The following is a 5,080-nucleotide window of genomic DNA, read 5'->3' as shown; positions in this document are numbered from 1 at the left end:
CACTGAGACATCTCTCTGGTCCCATTCTTATATCTGGACCCTCTCTCTCTCTCTCTCTCTCTCTCTCTCTCTCTCTCTCTCTCTCTCTCTCTCTCTCTCTGAGATGGAGTTCACTATGTAGGCCTGGCCTCAGCCTCAAAGATATCAACCTGCCTCTGCCTCCCAACACTTTGGTTTTGTTTTGTTTTTTATGTAGGTGCATGCTTTCACAGCAAGCAATTTACCAAGTGAGCTATCTCTCAAACCTCCCTGTGTATATTTTGATACTCCTGATTTAATCTATCGCTGTCATAAACTTCATAGATAAAGAAACCAAACCTTATGGTATGTTAGCAATTGCTAACAACCCAAACTATATTTTGCTCCTGTTCTCCACGATGTTTATTTCCTTGTGTATAGTAGAATCTGTACAGTTAATTCTATTTCCCCAGGATTGTTAGCAAGTCCTTCACACTGTGTGCTAGCTCAAGTCCTGTACTGCTCCAAGTCTGTATCCTGGCCAGACTTATGTACCACAGTTAGACTTTCTAAATAGCACATTAGGACTATGTGGGTGTTACAGGTTCCTACAATCTCAGCACCTTTATAATAATAATTGTTTATAATTTTAATTATAATAATAATTATATTTAATTTATTTTTGTGTCTGAGTGTTGCCCATGTTATGTAATTGTAATATGTGTGTGTGCCTGGTTTCTATGGTGGTCAGTAGAAGAAATCAGATCCCCTGGCACTCGAGTTACATATAGTTGTGAGTCACCATCCAAGTACTGGGAATCAAACCTGGTCCTTTGTAAGAGCAACAGATGCTCTAAAGTGTTGAGTCATTTCTCCAGTCCCTATCTGGCACCTGATTTTTCCAGGGTTATTTAATATGACTTAGAAACTAAAATCATATGTATTTAAAGTGTACAATTAGACATCTTGATATACATGTTTATTGTAATCATTGCAATCAAGCTTCTACACTTTCACCTCAGAAAATCAATATCTTAAAGATATGTTTGATCTACTGCTTTGGTTTCTGAATTCTTCACAGTAGTAAAAGTATATAAAAGACCAACCCCTTATTTTATTTTTAATCAACACAAGAAATTTCTATATATTTATGATATGTGTAATACAATTTATATATAGAATGTATGATGAGCAGATTAGGAAAATCAGCATTTTCATTTGTTTATAATTTCTGTTTTAGGAAACTTCAGTCTCTTTATAGCTACTTTTATTTTTTTAAGCATAAATAAATGTAAGAAAAGTTTAAAAGAAATGTCCTTGATTTTTATCACACAGTGTGGTGGTATGAACCAATGTGCCCATACCTGCTTCTCCTTGGAAAGAACTACCTATAAAAAAAACCACTAGGCACCTGAAGCTGGGAAGCTGGGATGAGAGACAAGCTTGGTTCAAGTAAAACAAGACCCTTGTTAATCCTCTGGGAAGCACAAGAATGTTTGGCAACCCAGTTCAAAGACTGATAGAACACACTGCTAAAGAAATAAAGCCAAATAATGCATACTTTTGAAATGAAGACAAATGCATTTTAGGTTGATTTTATCTTCTCATTTCTCTGCAGGGGACCAAGTGGCCCAGGAGTATAGTAAGTAGAATTGACATTAATCATGATAATGTACCTTCTAGAAAAGAAAAAAAAGTGAAGTTTCACATATACAAGTTATATTCACATTTCTGTTGCATTTGGAAATTATAGTCTTATTCTTCCAAGCAATTACTATGGAAGGAAGGAAGAAAGGAAGAAAAGAAGGAAGAAAGGAAGGACCAGAGCATCATGGGTAGGATATATCCAACTAGGAATAAGAAAAACAAACTCCAATGTTGTTAGGTTTCCACTCCAGCACGGTTCCAGGTCAAGCTTTTCATGGACCCCTGAAAGAAAACAAAGCAAAACAAAACAAAACAGAGGCTGTCTAGAGGAAAAGGACAGAATTAGAAACTTGAAATTATAACCAGGATTTCTCCACCGCCAAGCAGAGACTAGATCTCCCTCTATACCGGTGTCTACATTGATGTTGATCTCTCTTTGATCTTCCTGCTGCCTTCCCTCCTGCCTGCACTGTGCACCGTGTTCTGAGTGCTCTAAGGAGCCAACCTCAGGTGATGTCTAAGGACACACCCTGGAACCAAAGCCTTCAGTTAGGGCAACCGGGCAGCCAGAATCAATTGCTTTACCATAGTTTGTATCATACACAATTAACTGTGTAATGTGGACAAATGCTTCTCTGTGCTGAGTTCTTAAAACAATAGTCATGCAGACAGCTATGGCAATTTGCATTCTGACTTAACTCAACTCTTCTTTCCATACCTGCCAGTGGTAGCATAACCTTTTCCATTCTCCTTTCCTCATTCCTTCACTTGTCTTACACACACACACACACACACACACACACACACACACACACACACACACAGGCTTTGAAGTTGCCTTGAGAAATGTGTGAAATACAAAAATAACAAGGACTGTGCTAAATTAGGCAGCACATATACTAAAATTAGAATGATACAGAGAAGATTAGCATTGCCCCTGGGCAAGGATGACAGGCAAATCCACGGTGTTCCATGTTTTTTGGCCATCTCCTGTAATCAGATTAGGAACTACCCCAGTTGTCATCAGAGATCCTTCATCCAGTAAGTGATGGAAACAGATGCAGAAATTCACAGTCAAGCACCTGGCTGAGCTCAGGGAATCCTGTGGAAGAGAGGGAGGAAGGCTTATATGAGCTGGGTAGAGTAGGGGGATAAGGGTAGGGCAGTGAGGGCAGGTGGTAGGTGGTGGGGGGAGTTGAGGTCATCACAAGGAAACCCACAGTAAAAACAAACCTGGGCTCATGGGAGCTCACTGACTGTGGACTTACACCTAGGGAGCCTGCATGGGACGGACATAGGTCCTCTACATATGTGTGCCAGTTGTGTATCTTGATCTACTTGTGGGACTCCTAGCAGTGGGAACAGGGCCTGTCCCTAACACTTTGCTTGGCTTTGGGAGCCTATTTCTCATAATGGATTGCCTTGACCAGCCTTAATACAAGGAGAGGAGCTTAGTCCTTCCTCAACTTGATATACCGTGCTTTGTTGGCACCCACGGGAGGTCTATCCCTTTCTGAAAAGAAACAGAGGAGAAGTGGATGGGTCAGAGGAGCAGAGGGGAGGTAGAGGGAGCAAAAGGGAGGAGAGGATGGAGGGAAAACTGCACTTGGGATGTACAATAAATTAAAAGTTTTTAATTAATAAAAATTAACAAGGACTATATGAAGAAATTGAGGCAAAAGGAAAACTAGATTGCAAGGCTGAAAATCAGCCAGGACTGAGGTTAGCATCTAGCAGAAGAGACAGCAGTTTTGGGGAAGCCAGAAGTTCCCCCACAGACTCTGTTTTGAGCTCTCAAGAAGAGAGAAAATTGAATTAATTTCTCTGGTTAGTTTTTATCAACTTGACACAAACTAGAGTCACCTCAGAAGGAGAAACCTTCATTGAGAAATTGCCTCCATCAGATTGGCTTATGGGCATGTCTCTAGGACATTTTATTGATACTGATTGATGTAGGAGTGCCCATTCCACCATGGGTACTGCTACCCCTAGGTAGTTGGTCCTGTGTTGTATTAAAAAAGGAAGCTGAGAGAACCATGGTAAGCAAACTAATGACCAATACTTCCTATGGCTTCATTGTAATGCAAGGTTCTTTGTCCCAACCGGTCCTGCAGCCCCTGAGCCCCAAATAAACACACAGACACTATATTAATTTTGAAACTACCGGCCAATAGCTTGGGCTTCTTATTGGCTAGTTCTGTCTTAATTATTAACCCATAACTACTAATCTATGTATTTCCACATGGTCTTGGCTTACTGGAGATGCTGGACCTGCAACTCCTTTGCCTGCTACATCATGACTACTAAGCATTTCTCCAGAGAAGAGAGCAATTTCCTGTTTGTCCCTGCTTATATCCTGATTTTGCCCAGCTGTGTCACTTCCTGTCTGGCCAATCAGCCAATCAGTGTTTTATTCATTAACCAATAAAAGAAACATGTATACAGAAGAACATTCCCCATCACTTCATACTTCAGGACTTGCCTTAGTGTCTTCCCTGACTTTCCTCAATGATGGACTGTAACTTATAAGGAGAAATTAACAATTTCCTCTCCAATATCTACCATTATGTTTCACCCATACATTAACATGCAGAATTCAATCCACATGGACTCTTCTGGTTCCTGTCAGTTCCTGTCTAGAACCTACAGCTGTTTTGCTCTTTCCTTCCATAAATACTTTAAGAAGTCAATAACTTAAGTCAAATTTTGTTGTAATAAAAGGTAAAAAGAAATTAAAAAGAAAAAAATTGTTGTGACTTAAGCCTAGTTATTATTTGAGTGAACAGACGGGAGATCTGAGTAGATGCTAAGTAGAGTCTACATTGTCTTGTCGAGAAGGGCCTTCTTACTTTATCATCTATTGATAGGGAAATTAACTTAAAATTATTTTTATCATTTTATTTTATGTGTCTGTATGCGTGTGTGCACACACACATGTGCATGCGCACCCATGCATGTGTGTCTGGGTCAATGTATACTACATAGGTACATGCCTGCAGAAGCCCAAAGAGATAGTCGGATCCCCTGGAGCTTGACTTACAGATGGTTGTGAGCTGCCTAACACAGGTATGAGGAACTGAACTGGAGTTCTCTGGAATAGCAACACATACTCTTAACCTTGGAGTCACCTCTTTAGCCCTATGCCATTAACTTTTAACTGGAAAGAGTGGGCTACTTCTCCAGAGGACCCAGTAGAATCTGAGAACTCAATACTGCTGAATTTATCAACCTAGACATCTCTGTCTCATGCTTCATAGTTTCCATCCTTTTCTATCCATAGTTCCCAGAACACATATCTGTCAGGAACATGGAGCTATAGTGAATTGTGATATTCCCATATGTTATGTTTTGGAATTGATTCTCAGCTTTGTCTGCCTTTAATGGTAGGATATTTGTCACCCAATATTCTCCAAAGCAGGATTTGGTGTTCACACTTGCCTTTAATTAGATCAGTTACCTTATTGCTGTTATTTCT

At 39.9% G+C, this 5,080-nt stretch overlaps 1 non-coding gene across 1 annotated transcript; it reads left to right on the top strand.

Annotated features, from left to right (window-relative positions):
* The first annotated feature begins 2,480 nt into the window (after window positions 1-2,480).
* Window positions 2,481-2,585, top strand: LOC121143030. The gene has a single exon (XR_005880167.1). It is a non-coding gene; the product is annotated as a U6 spliceosomal RNA (small nuclear RNA).
* The last annotated feature ends 2,495 nt before the right edge of the window (window positions 2,586-5,080 follow it).

This window comes from Mesocricetus auratus, unplaced genomic scaffold, assembly GCF_017639785.1.
Source record: "Mesocricetus auratus isolate SY011 unplaced genomic scaffold, BCM_Maur_2.0 Super-Scaffold_100010, whole genome shotgun sequence".
Classification (NCBI taxonomy): domain Eukaryota; kingdom Metazoa; phylum Chordata; class Mammalia; order Rodentia; family Cricetidae; genus Mesocricetus; species Mesocricetus auratus.
The sequence above is the reverse complement of the archived record's forward strand: the minus strand, read 5'-3'. Positions and strand labels throughout refer to the sequence as shown.